This window comes from Carcharodon carcharias, chromosome 16 (genome assembly GCF_017639515.1).
Source record: "Carcharodon carcharias isolate sCarCar2 chromosome 16, sCarCar2.pri, whole genome shotgun sequence".
In the NCBI taxonomy this organism is placed as follows: Eukaryota; Metazoa; Chordata; class Chondrichthyes; order Lamniformes; family Lamnidae; genus Carcharodon; species Carcharodon carcharias.
Genome location: NC_054482.1, coordinates 88,481,271 through 88,504,159, shown reverse-complemented (window position 1 = coordinate 88,504,159; position 22,889 = coordinate 88,481,271).

Here is a 22,889-nt window from a genome sequence, read left to right as displayed (position 1 = left end):
GAGTGGCAAGGCTAGGGGTTTGGTACATTGAGTTGGAACCATTACATGAAAATGTAGCTCTGTAATGTTTTTACAGGACTGAGAACAACCCCCTGCTGTTGTGTAATTTCACGCTGAAGAGACTGATAGGGCTTCCAGCAGAGTGATCCTTTATGGATCAAATAATTCTCTAGTGCCTCTCCTAGGGCAATGAAAATTATCTATTTCATTAACTCTTTAAAGCGACATGTCTGAGCTAAATGTTGGCTGCAAACTTACTCCATTCTGGCAATGGACAGACATCCCAACAAAAGGAAGGGGGTCAAACAAAAGACAACAGTGGACGTTTTTTTGGACAAGGTCAGTTGCTGGATGAGTAAGAAACATAATTCTCTGGAAAGGCTCCATTCAAATGGGGCTACATTGGTTTGCCAGAAGCTGCTTGGAATGCCTACAGCAGACCCTGTGGGGCTTCATTATTGTTGTGCTCATCATCCACACATAAAGTGGGCACGGTGATAACCAATACAAAAGTCCATACCTGATCTGCATGGGCATGAGGGCCACTGTTAAATTGGTCAGGGCACCTTTTGTTCAGACACTGTTAGATGAGTACAGGCCTCAGATCAATGTTGAAATGAGCCTTCTGCATCCACATCAGACCTGGGCTCCTGAATTCACTTAGATTAGTTAGAGCTTGCACAGTGCAACAACCCACCTCTCCAGAATAGGTTTATCCTAGTCACCCTGTCTCCCAATCACCCTCTCTCCCAATCACCCTCTCTCCCAGTCACCCTCTCTCTCAGTCACCCTCTCTCCCAGTCACCCTCTCTCTCAGTCACCCTCTCTCTCAGTCACCCTCTCTCTCAGTCACCCTCTCTCCCAGTCACCCTCTCTCTCAGTCACCCTCTCTCCCAGTCACCCTCTCTCCCAGTCACCCTCTCTCTCAGTCACCCTCTCTCTCAGTCACCCTCTCTCCCAGTCACCCTCTCTCTCAGTCACCCTCTCTCCCAATCACTCTCTCTTGCAGTCACGCTTTCTCCCAGTTGCCCTCTCTCCGAGTCATCCGCTCTCCTAGTCACCTTCTCTCTCTGAATCACCCTTTCTCACAGTCACCCTCTATCCTAGTGATCCTCTCTCCCAATCACCCTCTCTTCCAGTGAACCTTCCATTAACCCTTCTCTCCTGTCACCCTCTCTGTCCCAGTGAACCTCCTGTTAGCCCCTCTCTCCCAGTCACCCTCTCTCCCAGTGAACCTCCCGTTAACCCTTCTCTCCCAGTCACCCTCTCTCCCAGTCTCCCCCTCGCCCAATCACTTTCGCTCCCAGCCACCCTCACTCCCAGCCACCCTCTCTTTCAGTCTCCCCCTTTCCCAGTCACCCCTTCTCCCTTTTAACCCCCTTTCTCCCAGTGACCCCACCCACCATTTGTCCCGCTGCTGGTCAAACCTCACTTTAGATCGCCACCCTATCACCCCTATATTCAAAACATCTCCCGATTGCCCCTTTCTCCCACTCTCCTTCTCTCTTGGTAGCTCCCATTTATACAAAAGCTACTTGTTTCCCTTGCAATGGCCAGGATTTCAAATGGTTGAATGAAGAGTTCAGGAGGGCATCCCCAGAGCAGCACCGGGCATACCTGAAAATGTGGTGTCAATCTGGTAAAGCTACAACACAGGACTACTTGTGTGCCAAACAGTGGAAGCCACAATAGACAGAGTCCAGCGATCCCAAAACCAACAGACTAGATTTAAGCTCTACAATTCTGCTACACCCAGTTGTGAATGGTGGTGGATAATTAAACAACTTATTGGAGGAGGAGGCTCCATAAATGCCCCCTAATTCAATGACAGCGGAGCCCAACACATCAGTGCAAAAGATAAAGCTGAAGATCTTCCAACAATCTTCAGCCAAAAGTGCCAAGAGGGTAATCGATCTTGGCCTCCTCTGGGAGTCCCCAGCATTACAGATGCCAGTCTTCAGCATATTCAATTCCCTCCATGTTGTGTCAAGAAATGGCTGAAGGTACTGGATACTTCAAAGGCTATGGGCCCTGACAATATTCCAGCAATAGTACTGGAGACTTGTGCTCCAGAACTAGCTGTGCTGCTAGCCAAGTTTATCCAGTACAGCTACAACACTGGCAACTCCCCAACAGTGTGGAAAATTGCCCAGGTATGTCCTGTCCACTAAAAGCAGGGCAAATCCAACCCAGCCAAATAGCACCCCATCAGTCTACTCTCGATCATTAGCAAAGAAATGGAAAGTGTCGTCAACGGTGCTATCAAGCGGCACTTATAAAGATAACCTGCTCACTGATGCTCAGTTTGGGATCTCCTAGGGTCACTCAGTTCCTGACCTCATTCCAGCCTTGGTCCAAACTTGGGTAAAAGAGTTGAACTCCCGAAGTAAGGTGAGAGTGATTGCCCTTGATATCAAGGTAGCGTTTGACCAAATGTGGCATCAAGGAGCCCGAGTTCAACTGGAGTTCAATGGCAATTGGGGGAAAACTCTCCACTGCTTGGAGTCATACCTAGCACAAAGGAAGATGGTTGTAGTTGTTGGTGGTCAGTCATCTCAGGCCGGGACATCGCTGCAGGTGTTCCTCAGTGTAGTGTCCTCGGCCCAACCATCTTCAGCTGCTTCAGGAATGAACGTGCCCCAACATAAGATAAGAAGTGGGGATTTTCACTGCTGATTGCACAATGTTCAGCACCATTCGTGAGTCCTCAGATACTGAAGCAGTCTGTGTTCGTATGCAGAAAGACTGGGACAACATTCAGGCTTGATACTAAATGGCAAGTAACATTTCCGCCACACAAGCGCCAGGCAATAACCATCTCCAACAAGAGAGAATCTAGCCATCTCCCTTTGACATTCAATGGCTTTACCATTGCTGAATCCCCCACTATCAACATCCTGGGCATTGCCATTGACTAGAAACTGAACTAGACCAGTCATATAAATACTGTGACCACAAGAGCAGGTCAGAGGCTGGGAATTCTGCAGTGAATAACTAGCCTCTTAACTCCCCAAAGCCTGCCCACCATCTACAAGGCACAAGTCAGGAGTGTAATGCAATACACTCTACTTGCCTGGGATTAGTGCAGCTCCAACAACACTCAAGAAGCTCAACACCATCCAAGTCAAATCAGCCTGCTTAATTGGCACCCTATATACCACCTTAAACATTCAATCCCTCCACCACCAATGCACAGTGGCTGCAGCATGTACCAGCTACAAGGTACACTGCAGCAACTCACTAAGGCTCCTTCGACAGCACCTTCCAAATCCATGACCTCCAACACCTAGAAGGACAAGGGCAGCAGGTTCATGGGGACACCACCACTTGCAAGTTCCCCTCCAAGTCGCACATCATCCTGACTTGGAACTATATTGCCATTCCTTCACTGTTGCTGGGTCAAAATCCTGGAATCTCTTCCTAACAGCACTGTCGGTGTACCTACACCACATGGACTGTAGCGTTTCAAGAAGGCAGCTCACCATCACCTTCTCAAGGGCAAGTAGGAATCGACAATAAATGCCAGTGATGCCTACATCCCATGAAAGAATGAAAGATGCAGATGCCTGCTAGTCTGATATAAATAATACTCAAGGCCCAATATCAGGTGGACTTTGGGCCTAACCATTCTGGCACAGAGATCAATCCTTGCTCGAGAAGGTCAGCGCAAATCAAATTCTAGATTAACATTTTTTTAAATTCTTTTGAGATGTGAACATTTCTGCCAAGGTTAGCATTTCTTTATCATCCCTACTTGTCCCTGAGATGGTGGTGGTGAGCTGCCTTCTTGAACCACTGCAGTCCATCTGGTGTAGATATCCCCACAGCGCTATTAGGAAGGGAGTTCCAGGCTTTTGGCCCAGAAACAATGAAGGAGTGGCAATAGTCAGGATGCTATGTGACTTGGAGAGGAACTCACAGGTGCTGGTGTTCCCATACCTCTGCTGCCCTTGTCCTTCTAGGTGGTAGAAGTTATGAGTTTGGAAGGTGCTGTCATAGGACCTTTGGTGAGTTGCTGCAATGCACCTTGTAGAAGGTACACACTGCTGCCAATATGTACCCTGGTGGAGGGAGTGAATGTTTAAGGTGATGAATGAGGTGCCAATCAAGCAGATTGCTTTGTCCTGGATGGTGTCAAGCTTCTTGAGTGCTGTTGGAACTACGCTCATCCAGGCAAGTGGAGAGTATTCCATCACAGTCCTGACTTGGGTGTTGTAGATTGTGGACAGGTTTTGGGAAGTCAGGAATCCCAGTATGACCTGCTCTTGTAGCCACAGTATTTTTAAGGCTAATCCAGTTAAGTTTCAGGTCAATAGTAAACACCAGGATGTTGATGGTGGGGAATTCAGCAATGCCATTGTAGTTCCGTGAAATGATTAGATTCTCTCTTGTTGGAGATGGTAATTGCCTGGCACTTGTATGGCATGAATGCTACTTGCCATTTATCAGCCCAAGCCTGAATGTTGTCCAGGTCTTGCTGCATATGGACGCAGACTGCACAATTAATATTGTACGCTGTGCGGAACATCCCCACTTCTAACTTTCAGTTGAAATAAAGGTCAATGATGAAGCAGCTGAAGATGGCTGGGCCTAGGACACTACCCTGAGGAACTCTTGCAGTGATGTCAATGTGCAGTGCTTTGTCCTGTTAAAAGATTTTTGTAGATGATTAGAAAGGCACATAATGGTGGTAGCACAGTATTAAGTTTAAAAAATGTAGATCTTGCAAAGTGCCTACTGTTATGACCCAGCAGTTGGTAAAGGCTGTTCTTTAAAATCCCAGAGGGGAACTTTAAACAATTGCCATAACCTATATTTTCAGTTGGTATGTTTTGAGTTGCAGCTGTAAATTCAGGAATGAGACCAACAGTTCTTGTGAGGTTTTTATATCAAACCATATGAGACATTTATTAATTTACACAAGTTAATCATATACACAAGGCTACAAATTACTACGATCATAACTTTTTAACAAATTCCCAAACTAATCTTCACTAAGGCAACAACAACCCACAGGTTTTAAGCAGACACCAGGCAAAGCATTTTTACCATACAAATTCAAAATGAGGTTCCTTTCACTTTGTTTCTTTTGCAGACAGCTGTAGGCTTACAGCTGCTTTGATGTTACATTGCCTCTGCCCTGCACACACAAAACTCCCTTCTGTTATGCCCAGTACTTCTTTTTGAATGTGAATTCTCATTGTATAACCAGGGCCTTTGAACTCCACCTCTTCTAACGATAAAACCCCTTTTATAGCACCAATTTTATTAGTAATATAAACATATTGCTTGGATGCTAGATTCAAGATTTCACTCCCCTTCTTGAATGCTCTATTCAACAAAATGCAAATGCACTCTACCTCACTGTTTACATCTCAAAACTATTATGCATCAAAGTGCCCTGACTAGCTGGCTTTAATCCACTTAAAACAAACATAGACACACCCACAAACTAAACCTCTATTTAAAATAAATTTCCAATAACATTATATACATTAATAGCTTCATGACATCTACCTATCACAAAAGAAACTGTGTCATTGTTCATCTCAGGAAAATGGTTTGTCTCCACTAAAAATCTGAATAAAGAAGATTAGAAATAGTGAATATTTTGACAGTAACCAGAACTCAATCTGTTCTTGATGAGTGCTAATATGGGGAGGAAAACTCATCATTACCCCTTTTTGGTGTGCCACCATAGTTGATGAGTAGGTGGTTAACCCAGTTCTAGCAAAATTAAACTTGAATTTCATTCCCTTTAAGAGCTAAATGGTGTTCTGAATGATAAAGTGAAAGATGTCCCATTTCTACAGATAGTCGTTCCTCAAATTAATGAGCCTACGCACCCAGGCACACACTCACAGAGACACACACACACAGTTAAAAACAATAAGAAACAGATAGACATACACTGATCCATGGGCACACAGACACATTTAAGCAGATAAGATGCATAAACAGTATGCTCGTTCCTGTAGCTGTTTTTATCATTTCCTTTCTCAAGAACAACATATAAATTAGGTCGCACTGAAATCGAAAGGCATAAGGGAAAGAAGGAAGGATGGGACGCAGGCAACTTTGTAGCAGTTCAGTGTACAAGCAAATTAGTTATGTTTTATATTAACCTTTGTAAGGATACGCCACAGTCACCCACAGGAATAGTAGTTATGCTTTATAGAGTGTGGCTGTAAGTACCCTTTTAAAGAAGGTGTCTTGTGCTCTTTGTATACAGGCTTTTTTTTCTCAAGTCAGCATCCAGAATTCAGCTTCAAACCTTGATGATGTTAATTCTAGTTTCAGTAGACTTTCACCAGAACTGCACGTAGGCACCAGATTCAGCATAAACGCCAGGAACCATTTTAATACAAAGACCACTTTCTTAAAGGGTAAGTTCTCTTCAGGCCTTTCACAAGAGCCATTTTCAGATTTTGCTTTAAAAATTAAACATACCATTTTAATTGCTTTTAAGGACAAAGAGCATCAATGCTGTACAGGTATGCCCCTTTACATTTACTGAAGCTTTTCATATTTACAGCTACTACTGGTGAAACAATTACCTGCACTTTTATCACCTCCTGACTCATCATTCCAGTGCTCTCCTTGTCTGTCACCTTTAACAGATTGCAACTTATCTGTAACTCTGATGCTTGAATCGCCTCTTCCACTACCTCCCATGCCTCTATTGCCCTGTCCTTGCTCAAACTTCATTGGCTGCCCACTTCCCATCACATCAATTTCACGATGCTTGTCCTTATCTACAAGTTCCTCCATTACTTCAGCCCTCTTTAGTTGTGCAAGCTCCTTCGGTTCTATGTTTCAACATGTGCCTGCTCCTCTTCCAATACTTGGTTCCTTTGCAGACCCTTCCTTCTGTTCCACCTTCAGTGGTGCAATCTTCAGCACTCTCAGCTCCAAATCTAGAATGCTGACCCCAGTTGATATATGTCCACAGCAGAAACCTACCCACAACTTCAGAACTTATTGACAGTAAATTGAAAATCTTATTCAGATATCCAACGCTGGAAGTGAAAATGCCACAGTGGCACAGGGGTTAATTGATGCAGTGGGCACAGAGTGGAGGGAGCTTTCTCCATCTATTGACCAGGAGATGTTTTCACAATCACTTTTAAAAAGTAAAACTTGGAGGGAAGTGAGAACATTTTCCATTCCCTAAATGGGCATTCTTCACTTGATGAGCAAAGGGTTTACCTATAAGAAAATGTGCTTGCTATTGACCAACAGCTAAGTCCAAACAATTCACTGCCAAGATTGAGGGTGGCTAATTACAAGTGGCTCTTGTAAGAATGAAAAAGCATCATCAAAAATGTTGCACTCGGTTCAGCAGGGAGAGGGTTAATTGATTTATCTTCATGATTTTCTGCTCAGTTAGGGTCGTTTTAAGTGAGGGTTTGGATAAATAGTAACCTTAGCAGTAATAAATGGATTGCAATACAACAAAATGCTTCATTCAGCTAAACCTATCCGTGCGTTGCAGACTCTATGCATTATATTATCTCTAATATTTCAGCAAAGGTTTAGGCAGAATAAGCAAAATCCTCACACCACAAATAGTCAGTCTCTAAATTGATCATGAAGTCCCACAGACAAATAAGTGGGCACATGGCGGGTGACTGCTGAATACCACTTCTTATTCCATCAGCAAGGAAGTACTTTGCCATATGGGAGTTATGCTGTTACCTTCATAAGTGGGCGAGTCATTCCTTTCTGTAGTTACATATTGAATATTCCCATTTGTACCAAAGATTTCAAGAGCCTCTTAAAAGTATATTTTCTAAATGCACTCCTGTTTTTCCTTTTTTACTGATGAACGCAACACTAGTGCTGAGATTCCTTTACTATTTACCCCACAATTGAGATAGGGCGAACTTGTGAGAATCACAGTAACATCTTCAGTCTGGAAATCTATTGTTCAGAAACACCAATTATCCAGAAATGTTTTCAGCAGACCCGAGCAACTCAAGTCCTGGCCACTTGACTGTTCTGGTCTCCCACTTAAGTCTCTGTACAGAGCAACAAAGCTTTATAAACCAGCAAAGTTTAATGCATGTTTGCAAGGCCCGAGAGAAATTAATAAAGAAGGAGCCAAAGTACATGAAGCATGACGTTGCAGCAAACGTTTGATGAAGTTGGAATTTACTGCATATGCACACCATCAGGTTCACCAAGCCCAGTCCCAACAACCAGCATACTGGACAAAACACAATCTCAGGATTAGCTGCTCTCGCTGTAGATCAGTCAGTTTCTTCCATGCCCCTGCCAACTATTGGCAAAATAAATCAGTGTATAGAATCACCTATTTCTTCATTTTAGTACAGGACATTGGGCGCAGAAACATGGAAGATAGAGTATTTGGATAAATAAAACATTACCATTGCCCAGATCTTCCGATCTCTTTGCAGTCAGAGAGCAGACGTACCCTGGATGATGCGCTATGGGACCCCTCAGAAGTCCCAACACAAGGACTTCGTGGGAAGTGTCCGTGAAGTTTAAACTCCCAATGGGCAATTCCCCTGCTCCCCAGAACCCACTGACAAAATCTCCAACTCTGACTTAGAGTTGGACACTTTGGACAGTTCCAACTTATCTGGACAAAAAAATTCTAGTCTAACACCTGGGTAACTACACAACTGAACCCTCAGTCATTCATACTGATCCTCCCGACTCATTCCCCCCCACCCCCACTCAACCCCCAAAGCTGCCCCCCAATCCGACCTGGCTCCCCTCTCGACCCCCTCCAACTCTGCCCTCGAACTTTCAACTCCCTCTATGAATCCCTGACTGCCCCTTCCTGACTTAACTAGCCTTTGACATGATCTGACTAGCCCTCAACACCTGAATCCCCTCCTAACCCCCCGACTACACCGTACTTTACGACTGGCCCTGACTAGCCTCGACCCGACCCAACTACCCCCTCCCTACGTACCTACCTACCCACCTATCTACTGACCCAACTATCCACTCAGCCACCAGCCCACCTGCCCAACTGCCACCTCACCAACCTGCCACCCTACCCACTTACCAGCTGCCATCTTAACCCTCTACCTCTTTATCCATTTATCTTACCCACTCTATCACCTCACCCACCCTAACCCACCCTATCCCCTTACCCAGCTACCTTACCCACTCTACCCCCTCACCCACCCTATCCACCTTACTCTCTTAACTACCCTACCCATTTACACACTTACCTCCTCTCCGAAGTTGAAGGATATTTAAACTCTTATAGAATACAGCCGTAAAAAGGGAGCGTGGCTTTTGTGCGGATTCACTCTGCTGGTCCCTCTGAGGATTCTTGCACTGAGATAATTCTGCAGGATCCTCCATCGGAAGATCACCCTGAAAAAAATCAGACAAATGTAAGAGTGTATTTTTTTTGTCTATTCAGGGCCAGAAATAGGGTTTCCAACCCTGAACAGAAGATTCAGGCCAATGTTTTATCAGTGTTTTATGATGCAGGTAAATATTTATATCCGTGGTATTCTCTGGTTCACACATTGTGGGTAGGCATTTTAACATCATTCTATAATCCAGAAATCATGAAATCCAGAAATGACTTGGTCCCAAACATTCCAGGCTAGAGAGGTTACAGTGTATATTATTAACTGCATCATCTGAAGTATGATATTAAAATGATGGAGCCAAACTTCATGAATACCCAAATGGTAGCTGATCAAATTAAATATCAACATGCATTTATTTAGATCCTCATGAAAAATAATGGCCAGAATTTTGCCCTCGTTGGGTGGGCTCTACGAGTGGGCCCGGGACCGGTCAGGAAGCTGACTGTCACCCATGATCAGGCCCTGACCGCGATTTCATGCTGGCTGCTGTGAATCTCACGCTGCAGCGTTCAGCACTGCTGGGGTGGGGGCGGGAGGTGTGCGAGCACTGAAGTCAACGCATGTGCATGGGTGCGTGCAGGAAAAGCTCCCTGAGGCACAGAGCTGCCTCAGGGAGCTGAAGATTTTTAAAATAAAAAATAAAAATATTAAAAATGATGAAAACATGTCCCCTCATGTGACTCTTCACATGAGCAGGGACATGTTAAATATGAGTGTTAAAAGGTTTTTTTTAAATCACTGGTCGAAACTTCATCCCACCTGTGGATGAGGTTTCACCAAAAATGCAAAGGCTGCTTGGCCTTTTCGCCAGCCCGCCAACCAAATGATTGAACAGGCAGTGAAAAATTATAGTCAATTCGTTGATTAAGGGCCTTAATAGGCCGCTTGATTGTCGGCGGGTGCGCTGCTGACCCCCCGCGGACACCCATCGGCTGAAATATCGTATGAATGCAGAGTAGATTGACATCGGGATGCTCGCCCGACATCATCGTGCGTCATTTTACACTTGTTCGGGTCGGGCACACACCCGCCCAACGAGAGAAAAATTCTGCCCAATGTCTCAAAGTGTTCTACAAGGAGAATGATAGACAACAAGCAGAATATAACAAAAACAGAAGAGGATTCAGAAGGCAATGTCACAGAGGTTGAATTTCAGGAAGGAGGGAGTATCACAAAGTGTTTTTGGGAAAGAGTGTCAAAGGACAGAGATGTAATGGCTGTACGATTCTCGTCTGCAATGAAGCTGAAGTATAGGGACAGACAGTAATGTAGAATCAGAGGAATGAGGACAGCAGGTCAAGCTGTAAAGATCCAAATAAGGTGAGACACCGGTAGGAGGGGATTTGGTAATGAAGATGAGGAACATGAAGTCAGTTCTCTAAAGGGAGCTAGTGAAGCTGGCTGTGGAGGAGAGTAATGGAGTGCAGGAGAGAACCCGAACCTCCAGTAGAGTTCTGGATAGTTTGTGCAGGGTCAAGTTGGCACAATTGGAAAGGTGAGTATCTGGGAGGTCAATATTGAGAAGATGTAGGGAGAGATTTCAGCAGTGGATGGGTGAGTTTTACTGTAAGAACACCATCACCAAAATCCCTACCATTACGATTTGGTCCTAGATCATCACTTCATCACTGTCACTGCGTCATAATCCTGGAATTCCTTACTTAACACCATTACAGGTGCATCATCCTGACAAGGACTGCGGAAGATCAACAAGACGGCCCAGCAACACCTTTTCAGGGCAGCGAGCGGTGGGTAATAATCTTGCCTAAATTCCTGAGAATAAATAAAAAATGTGGTCAACCCTTGGAGGAAATGAACATTTAGCCACATTTTAGGAACTGTGCATAACTACATCCAATAGAAATGAAATGTCGTCGTTTTCCCATGTTGGCAAATTGCGTTTTCTTTGAGTGTTAAGCAATTTAAAATTCAGGGATTTGTACAGTTAACTTTAAAGATGTGATCCTAATTCCATAGTCTGTGCATAAAGTAGTTTTTATACCTACTTGTGCTATAATAAACATCAATTTCTTTATTCATAGAAATAAAATTTGGGAGAGATGTAAAGCTATCACATATGCTATCACATATTTTACACTATCATTCAAAGTCAGGATTAACCCTATTGTTTCTAAACTCATACATGAAATAATGGGCTGAATTTTCCGCAATGGCTGAGGTCTGGCTGCTGGGGACAAAAGCGGGAGGCAACCCTGTTTAGGCCAGAGGTGGGGTCCAGAGAGTCATCTTTCTGGAAACAGACAATTTAAGTGGCCACTGCTGGGACTGCCATCCTTATGAAGGATGATGGCCAGCTCCCAAGAGCTGCTGGCACAGAGGGCCCACACCTCAGCAAGCTCAGCAGTGCCACTGCTAGCGGTGGCCGGTGGTGAGGCTGCAGCTACTGAATGAGGGTGCATTGGTGGCCAGGCACCCTTGATGAAAGATAAGTGGTATCTGAGGACGCTGGGGCTGAGCAGTTCTGGAATGTTAATTCTAAGCTGTAAATGGTTAAGGTAGAACCATTACCAGCACTTGCCATCGACGAAAATGGGAGCAGTGGTTATGATCAAAAGCTGTTGAAGCCAGTTTTGAGGCTTGAAGGTTGCAAAGATGGGAAGTTGCCCTTAAGTTTGCATTGAGCTCATTAGATCAGCTTAGGAGATCAGGATGGGAGTGGGATGGAGAATTAAAATGGTAAGCGGCCAGGAGCTCACTGACTTGCTTCCAGACTGAACGGAGGTGTTTAGCAAAGCAGTCTCCCAATCTGCATTTGGTTTCCCCCAAGGGAAGGGAGGAAGCCTAAGGACAGTTCCTGCATCTTGTGTTCTTGCAGGAAAAGGTATTGGTAGAAGGGGAATGGTTGTTGCAGGTGATCAAACCATTGCTCCAGGTTTATCCATCCTACTGAAATTTAATGCACGCTTACTGGTGGGCGTACAGGCCAGATTGCATAATGTTAAAGGATTAAGGCATAGACAGAGTTATGACTCAGGAAGTCAGGCCCAGGCATTATAATTAGCTGCCCAGAATTTCCTTTGGTTTTGTTTTTGGCTTTATTTGGCTTGGTTTTATTTCTGGTTTTGTCTTTCTTGTCTTATTTTATCATTTCAAGTGCCACAGTTGACATTCCACAGAATAGCTGTGGCTGCCAGGGAAATTCTTCTTGCGTTTCTTGTGATCTGTAACTATTTCAGGGGACTCTGGAATGGTATTTACTCATCCTGAATGCATAACTTAACATTACATTATATAACAACTTATCTTTTCACCATGCCACACAGTCTATCGTACGCTTCAAAAGTACTTCATTGACTGTAAAGCTCTCTGAGGGCATCCTGAGTTCATGAAAGGCACTATATAAATGCAGTTCTTTTTTAATGCTTGTTCATATTAAACTTTGTTCACTTTCTTGGCAGACAGCAGTGACATTAGGGATGAGCGATAGCCTAGCCAGCAATGCCCACATCCCATGAACGAATAATTTTTAAAAATTTTAAAACATTAGTACATTGCTTTTTGTGCAAATTGGAAGAGGGGTTAATAGATGCCAGTAGTGGTTACATGTTGGTTGCAGAGAGTTTCCTGTCCAGCTTCAGCAATATGAGGTCATGGCAATTTTAGCTGCTGGGCCTCATTAACATATTGCTGGTCCACCTCCAATGGAGCGTGGCTGATGGACTCTGGAGTCTTGTGGTGGGAATAGAAGAGTGGGCAGGGGAGGTCCAAACATTGCTTGTTGGGCTCAGAACAGCACTCCAGCTCCAGCAGGCCCCAAAAAGGAAAGGCCCCTTCAGCTTCCCCTTACATATTTACATATTTACCTGTCTGGAAGTTGTGATAGATTTCCTGTTCACTTGGAAGATAAAATCACTGTCAGGGCTTGATGATGCCATCAGAGCCTGAATAATCAATGTGAATTCAGTCACCGTCAGCTTTCAGTAGGTGGCCTAGCTGCCTGTACAGAAGCATTTGGCAACATGCACAGTAGCAGAATCTGGACGGTAAGTAACCTGAGGCTTACATCGCAGGTCCCACCAGGTTAGTGAGGTTAAATCTCCCAAGTTTTTTTCCTTTTTAACTGATCTATTTCTTTGCTAAATCCAATGAACAAAATCATGTCATCACTGTTAGAATTTCACGGAGGTAGTGAGGCTGTTATCTTTGGAAATTGCTGTGACAATTTAGGATTCATTTGCAATCAATGTTTGAGACCACCCCCTGCGCCACCCTCCCTGCCAAGCTGGCTGTGGTGTGTCTTCAGTATATGCTTTTTACCAAATACCAAACAATTTCCAAAGTCTTCCACAATTTTTGTTTCTTCTTTAAATGGTCCTGTATAATTTAGAACAATCTTATAGTACCACACATGCAGATCCCTCAAGGATAAAAAGAGCTTTCTCTGAACTTCCTCCTTAGTTTTACATCTCGCCGTACAAATGGGAAGGATGGAGAAGTACAAATTCCATTTACACACATGACAGTATGATAGCTGAGGGAGAGCTTTGAGGGTTAATTCTGTGCAAACCTCAGTTTATTCAGGCGTTCTGGCCATCATTACTGGCCCTGAGGTGCTCACTGGGGTGTAGGAAACACCTCGGGGCTGGTAATGACCATAATGATTGAACACAATCATGTTATTGCTATTAGAATATACGTACTATAGTCAGCATAATATAAACGGAAAAAAACATTGCAAAAAGTGCAGACCCATGTGTAACATTATTTGTCACATAATGCTGCATTCCTTCAGGTCAGAGATTAAAATTAACATTATCTTTCTCTTGCTCTGTACCTTAGTTAGATGCAACACTCTTTATAATAAATGGTAAATGCTATATATTTATATGCTTCCAATTTTTTTTTAAAAATGTATTGAATAAAATGTTCCACAATGGTGTTGTACTAATGCAAAAATATTGATGTAGAAGTGTGGTGTGCCAGACAGCAATGGGACAATGACAATATGTGTTTCTCTCTGTGATAGGTTAAAACTATTGAAAGGTCAATTTGGGTCAGATGTCAGGAAGAAAGTCTCCACGCAAGAGTGAACGGTTTTCTGGGTAGCATAGCAGAGTCAAAAAGACAGATTAATTCATAAAGCCTTAGCTAATGTGATGGTAGAGTTAAGTTTTTTTTTCCCAATGGATGTGCTAAGATGGGCCCCAATGGGCTCCCACAGTTATATTTATCTGTGTGGCCTGTGCCTTTTGCTGAACTACTCATTTATGCTGATCCATCAGGAGCATAGGAACAAAGGAAACCAAGAGGCCGTAAGGCACACAGGAAGAACCAAAACATTGAACATGGTTGCGGTAATCAAATAATGGGACCTTTTAAAATTATTCTTTCATGGGACGTGGGCGTCACTGGCTAGGCCAACATTTTTATCACCCATCCCTAATTGCCCTTGAGAAGGTGGTGGTGAGCTGCCTTTCAGAACCGCTGCAGTCCATGTGTTGTAGGTACACCCACAGTGCTGTTAGGGAAGGAGTCCTGTTCAGGTGCCAAACTAGGGAAGGCAAAAAACAGAAAGAATATTTCTGAGGCAAAATTCCAACTGTTGGGTCCAAATACAGATCATAGATGGCCAGTGGGCAGTACAAAACCAGAATCCAACAGAGAACTCCTGACAACATTATAAACCGTGAGCTACTGGAGTTTATGCACAGCAGCAGAAATTGGGATAGCATCACAGCTTTTAACTCACTTAACAAACAGTTAATGTTTGTGATAAACAGTTTAATTAATATTAAATTTTTTTTAAAAAGTTAACACTAAACATTATCAGTGAAGCACATAGCAGGCATACCATGATACAGGGGTACCTGGATGCTTGCAATGGAACATTGGTTCCCAAAGTGGGGTACACGAATAATTTAAAATGTTTCAGGGATTCGTGGGGAAAATCCCGTAATGGCTGACCTGGAAGTGTCTCAGTTTATGTATAGCCTGTCACTATTGATTAGAAGACCTTTCCAAATGACAGGCTACTTGGCCAATGATTGTTGCTGTTCTGAACAGCAGCACTGATTGGCCAATAGAATGAATCTTATATGGCACCTCATGGCAGGACTTGCAGTTGGAGAACCGTTGGTTGTCGGGTGTGCTTTGGAGTCATTTACCTTCCCGTTGCAACCTCCCCGTCTGAAATCCTGAAGGTAAGGCAAGCTTTAGAGTGCCAATTTTTTAAAACTCGTTTTTTTTTCCATTTATTGGGGCTGCTTCTGAGCCTCGACAGCCTCATCATTCAAAAAGCCTGTCAAAATCCACAAAGATCAAGGGTCAGAAACAGATCACTATTTTGATAGTCTATAATCAGGTAAGAGAGAAAACCTCCGGGAACCATTTATTTTTATGAGGGGTTCACGAGGTTTGAAATTTTCATGAAAGGAGTTCACGGGATCTCAAAGTTTGGGAACCACTGCAAAAAAGTAAAGCAACTCTAGAGCTGCCCTTTCTTATTGATTGTTTTTAACAGTGGAAGCCATGAGCCAATCAAAAACCAGATTGGAGGAGGTAGGTCAAATCAATTCTCTGCTGGCTTCCATCACAGTTCCCTACGTCTAGCCCAGTGAACAGAAAAAGGAAGAAGTTGGTTGTAAGTTATGCACATAATGTTAACAGGAAGTTTCTAATCCCAGAGCTCCCAGCACCGCTTTGAATCTAACCTCCCGTCACTTTTCCCACATCTTTACCATATGGTGCCTGAGCCTAAGGTGCTGTCACAATTCTTAGCCTTGGGCTGCCAGTTGCTCCCCTCAGTATATTGGAAGATCACTGTCAATCCTCCGGTGCCTGTTGAGACTCAGTTCTTGCTTGTCAATTGCCTCCCCTCCTGTCTCACACTCTCCTTCCTGCTCATGACTAGCCTTTAATCTCTGTCAACTTTCCACCCTTGTGGCTTTGTCTTACCTCCTCCTCATCTGCCCACTCACCCCAAGCCTCCACTCTTCTGCCCGCAAGCAATAGCTGAGGGAAATGTACCCAGTTTAATTTGCAAACACTCATTGTTATTATCTATTATTAAAGAAAAGTCCCAAAGAAGAATTCAAACAGTGCCTGTACAACAGTGAAGCTAGGGAAAACACAGCATTCCTTGTGAATGTTGTGTGAGAAGATGAGTAGGTGGTAGGTACTGTAGATACTGCCTGTGTAATGGTCAGGTAAACTGACTAGAACTAGACGGTGTTCGACAGAATAAGCCGGCTCTCAATATTGAACTCTGTATACCACCTCATTTCATCTATTCGCGCCTTATTAAATCCTCATAAACTTGTCAGAGAAGGCAGTTAGTATTTGAGCTTAGTCCATTAGCTTAGTAAAATAACAAGACACAAGACTTATGTTCTGGTGATAGGCACTTGTGTGAATGGTACACACTCGTGAATTAAATACCAAACTGGATTGTGTTAATTATTTGCAAATGGAAAATTTTCACTTTAAAAAAAGTACACAAACCAAAAGAGATTCATGTAATAACAGTTCAGGACTACATATTTGAGCATAGAAGTAGCAGTTTATTGTACTACATGTTCGCATTGAATCAATGAGTTATTGCACTGTATTTGGGAACAGAAACAAAGAGTTAACGTACCATATGTGGGCATAGAAGAAGCAGGTTCTTGTTGTAACTTGAGGGATAGGAGCAACATGTTATTACTATCATAAGTGCCTCTAGAAACTGGTTTATTGTAACACAAATGTGTTTGGGAACAGCAGGTTATTATGTGAGGATGGGGAGCTAAGTATTATTGTACATGGAATATACAAACAATGGATAATTATAACTAATGTAAAACAATGGGTTACAGTACTTGTGGATAAAGAATTGCAGCACACATAGTAGGCAATGTTAACCCCCAAAAATGGATGGGTTTGGATTGTTTTTTTATTCATTCGATCCCTAATTGCCCTTGAGAAGATGGTGGTGAGCTGCCTTCTTGAACTGTTGTGGTCTGTGTGGTGTAGGTACATCCACAGGCTGTTAAGGAGGATTTTGAATCAGTGACAGTGAAGGAACAGCGATATAGTTCCAAGTCAGGACGGTGAGCAGCTTGGAAGGGAGCTTTCGGGTAGTGGTGTTCCCATGTGTCTGTTGTCCTTGACCTTCTAGGTAGTACTGGTCGTGGGTTTGGAAGGTGCTTTCTAAGCAACCTTGGTGAGTTCCTGCAGTGCATCTTGGAGATGGTACCACTGTGTGTCGTTGGTGGAAGGAGTGAATTTTTGCGGATGGGATGCCAATTAAGCAGGCTGCTTTGTCCTGGACGGTGTCAAGCTTCTTGAGTGCTGTGGAGGCTGCACTCATCCAGGCAAGTAGAGAGTATTTCATCACACTGACTTGTGCCGTATAGATGGTGGACAAGCTTTCGGGAGTCAGGAGGTGAGTCACTTGCCTCAGGATTCCTAGCCTCTGACCTGCTCTTGTAGCCACAGTATTTTTATGGCTAGTCCAGTTGAGTTTCTGGTCAGTGGTAACCCCAGGATGTTGATTGTGGGGAATTCAGCAATGGTAATGCTATTGAATGTCAAGGGGTGATGGTTAGATTCTTTATTGTTGGGGATAGTCATTGCCTGGCACTTGTGTGGCATGAATGTTATTTACCACTTGTGAGCCCAAGCCTGGATATTGTCCAGGTCTTGCTGCATTTGGACATGGACTGCTTCAGTATCTGAGGAACTGCAATTGGTGCTGTACATAGTCCAATCATCAGCGAACATCCCCACTTCTGACCTTACGATGGAAGGAAGGTCATTGATGCAACAGCTGAAGATGGTTGGGCCGAGGACACTACCTTGAGGAATTCCTACAGTGATGTCCTGGAGCTGAGATGATTGAACTCCAACAACCACAACCATCTTCCTTTGTGCTAGGTATGATTCTAACCATCGGAGAGTTTTCCCCCAATACCCATTGACTCTAGTTTTTCTAGGACTCCTTGATGCCACACTCAGTCAAATGCTGCCTTGATGTCAAGGACAGTCACTCTCGCCTCACCTCTTGAGTTGATCGCTTTTGTCCATGTTTGAGCAAAGGCTGTAATGAGGTCAGGAGCTGAGAGGCCCCTGGCAGAACCCAATCTAAGCAACAGTGAGCAGGTTATTGATAAGTAAGTGCCGCTTAATAACAAAAATAGAAAATGCTGGAAAAACTCAGCAGATGTGATAGCATCTGTGGAGAGAGAAAAACAGAGTTAACATTTAGATTCTGTATGAGCCTTCTTCAGAATTTTTCTCTCTCCACGGATGCTGTCAGACCTGTTGGGCAGCATTTCCCGGTCGGCAAGTGGGGGACGGGGCCCGCTTGCTAATGCGTAAAATGACGCAGGGTGATGTCGGGCGTGCGTCCCGATGTCACCCCGTGTCATTTAGATTTTCAGCTCAGCAAGCACGCAGCTGACTCAGCTGCACGCTTGCCGAACTGTCAACGGCCCATTAAGGTCATTAAAAAACTAATTAAAATGATTAATGGACCTGCCCATCCAAGCTTAAGGTTGGTGGGCAGGCCAGAAGCTCTGGCGGCCTTCAGAAAAAACATGAAACCTCATCCGCGGGCGGGATGAGGTTTCATGAGGGATTTAAAATTCATGTTACATTTTTAATAAAAGTAATTGACATGTCCCAGATAATGTCACATGAGGGGACATGTCAATAAAATTTTTCTCATCCTTTATTATCTTTTTAAAAGTAACACTGATCTCCCTGAGGCAGCACTTTGCCTCAGGGAGATCTGTGCACCCTTTCGCGTGCATGCACGCAAGAGCCCACTCCCGGCTCAGGGAATCCACCGCCCCCCCCACCCCCGCCTGCATAGGGAACGCTCAGCGCTTCTGGGCGCACGTCACGCTCGGCAAGCCTTAATTGGCCCGCCCATTTAAAATGGCGGCGCGGCCCGGACCGGGGGCACTGATCAAGATCCCGCCCACTCCCACACAACCTTCCCGACAGGGGGAAAATGCTGCCTGAGCTTTTCCAGCATTTTCTGTTTTTGTTTCAGATTTCCAGCATCCGCGGTATTTTGCTTTTATCTTAGGCGCTTGATAACACTGTTGAAGACCCCTTTGATCACCTTACTGATGATGTACAGTTGCCTGATGGGCCAGTAATTGGCCGCGATGGATCTGTCCTGCCTTTTGTGGAGAGGACATACCTGGGCAATTTTCCACACCGCCAGCATTGTAGCTGCACTGGAATAACTTGGCTAGAGGCGCAGCAAGTTCTGGAGCACAAGTCTTTAGTACTACGGAATATTAACATCTAAAAACCTCAAACCTACCCCCAACCTACCCATTTCCAGTTTTATCAGTGATGCTATGGGGCAGGCAACCCACCTGCCGGTTGTCTATTTAATTATTATAATCAGGCTTGTGCCTCATATTTAACCAATCTTCCAAAGGAAGAATTCTCCCCCCGTTTTGGGGGGGGGAGGGGTAGTTGTGCAGGGGCAGGCAGAGGCGGGCGCAGACCCGATCAGCGCCCCGGATTGGGTCCGAGCCGCCATTTAACACTTGAGCCGCCCAGCGTGACATGCGCCCGGAAGCATTGAGCGCTCCCTTTGCAGGCTGTGAATGGGGTGCGGAGGGGGGTTCCCTGAGTCAGGGCCTGTGGATGAGCTACCATGAAAAATGCAAAGGCTGCCTGGGCTCTTCGCCTGCCCGCCAACCTTAAGGTTGGACGGGCAGCTCAGTTTATTAGTTTAATTGATATTTAAATGGCCTTAATAGGCCTTTGACAATTCAGCAGGCGGACACCGACTTGGCTGCGCACCCGTCGAACGGAAAATCTAAATGATGCACGGTGACATCGTGATGCCCGCCCCATGTCACCCCGTGTCATTTTATGCCTCACTGAGCCGAAGATTCAAGCCCAAGTTTAACCCAACAACTAAAGGAAGGTGAGGATTGTTTTGTGGAAGAAGCAATCATCTTTCCAGCATTACTAGTGGGCTAAAAGCAGCAGGAGTGCTTCCTCACAGTCTACCAAGCTACTCTTCTTCACTGTTCAATATTGGACTCCATCCCACAATCCTTAAATCCTCACCATTACGATTAGACCCACCCTTCAATTCAAGCCTTGGAAACCCCCATCCCGGGGAATCGGACACTCCCGTCTCATAACCCCTCCCCCCACGCCCCACAGTATCAGTGACTACTAGCCTCCCACTGTCACAACTGCTCCCAGGATCTGCACAAGTACCCCCGCTAAACAAGCAGCAGACTCTGTAGCTGCTTCTGGTCTGTGGTCTCCTCCGGAGCATTTCACTGCCTGACAGAGCTAAACCTCCTCTTGGCTCTCGAGCTTTTGGGGGCCCACTCACCATCTTTAGCTAGAGAGTGAGCACGCAAACTTAGGATAAATCACTGCCAGATGCTTGTTCCAGACGGTGTGGAATCAGGACCCCTAATTTCCCTGACATTGGGGTCCTGACCCAAAACACAAAACCCTGCTCACTGACTTATACAGTTCCATAGAATGGGTCAGGTCTGGACACCTATTGCTAACACCATTCATACATGGTTTGGAAAAGCCCAATTCTTGTAAGATTATTGCCTAATGGCACTTAGCTATGTGGCTAAGCAATTAAGGTAAGTGAAACTGATAGCATTCAAAGGAATTTGGACCAACGAGGCATATGGGCCAAGGAAGGGCAAACCGGTTTTAATGAAGATAAAAGTCAAGTTACACTGGGCAGAACTGAGGGAGGTGCCATCTTTTCTGAGATTGAGGCCTTGACTTTCTCAGGTGAACATAAAAAATCCCCGGCACTTTTATGAAGAAAAGGAAGGGAGTTATACCCAGTGTCTTGGCCATTATTTGCCCCTCAACCAAGATTACTAAAAATACGGATTACTTGGTCATTATTGCATTGCTGTTTGTAGGACCCTGTTATACACAAATTGGCTGTCGAATTTCCTACATTGCAATAGTAACCATATCGTAAAAAGTACTTTATTGGCTGTAAAGCATTTTGAGATGCCCTGAGAATGTGATAGGTACTATAAAAATGGAAGACTGTCTTATTTTCATATTAAAGCAAGTAACGTGACAAAAATGTTATATTCTGGAGACCTAGTTCACTACATCTGGAGAACTGAATCTGCCAACTCAAATAAACTCAAGAACACGCCAGCCCACCCAGGGAAACCTAATAATTCTGCATACATTCGAGATAGAATCTGAGGCTTGCTGTATCGATGAAGCTCAAGAGCATACCTGCACCCACATTCAATCCATCAGCGCCCCAGGAAATGTGACCTGTTTTAATTTGTCCAGCTGATGCAAACCAATTCAGCATAGCTTGAAAACCAAACCTCAGATCTTCAAAAGCTACTTAGCTCGGAGTACACAAAGCTACCACTTCACCCGGCAACAATTTTTTATTGACCAATAGGGAAAGTGGAAAGGGAAAATAAAACATAGTCCTTCACTTAAAACTTTCAGTAACTGTAAAACGATTATCGTCAGAAATAATCAAATGTTATGGTCTTCTTGAGGACACTTAAATGTAAATCAAATAAATGATTGGAACCATATGTAGATCATTTGGCAGACAACATTTGGAGTAGCATGTATAATTCTGGATTTCACCCTCTAAACAGACATTGATGCTTTGCAGATGGCTGCAAGGAGAGCAACAAGGTTAATCCCAAAACGTGGGATTAGATTCTGGGAAAAGACGAATAGGTAAACTTGCTTCCATTAAAACATAATTAAGAAGAACATAATCCAGGTCTTTTAAACTAGTAACAGGCATAGATAATACAGATCTAAGCAGCATACTTAACTTAGCTAGAAATACAAGGGCATGATTAATAAACCTCAAGCATAATGGACTGGTGGGTATGTGGAACAAATAATCAGCAAAAGTATTTGACCTTTAGCCGATGGGTAGATCCATGAAAATTTCAATGTTCCCGGGCCAGCCATTTTTAAAAAACTTTTCACATGACACACTGCAATAAGACAAAACACAACATTTCACAGGTAGCTTTATTACCAGAACATTAATCCTGTACAGTAAAAACATACACTTAAAACTGAAGAAAATGTAAATGGGTACTTTCTACTCACATCGTGAAAGATTACCTTTGACCATTTTGTTTACATTGGTGAATTATCACCTGAAGGAAGATCCACTCTACTGCATCATTTTGTCAATAGTGGTGAAGCATCCAATTGAAAACTCTGCTGATCACCTCAGATCAGCCTGCCAACTGACCAAGCCAGCCAACGCTGGGAAGTCCAGGTGGACATTCAGAGTATTGATTATACATACGAATTAGAGCTTATCCATTCAGGAGTAAAATTGGCTTTCGCGTATAAAGGGTAGCAAAAACCTCAAACTCTTTCCTCCAAGAAGCTGTGGATCTAGGATCTAGACTGAGATTTACAGAGTTTTAAAAAAAAACTGTGGATGCTGGAAATCCAAAACAAAAACAGAATTACCTGGAAAAACTCAGCAGGTCTGGCAGCATCGGCGGAGAAGAAAAGACTTGACGTTTTGAGTCCTCATGACCCTTCAGCAGA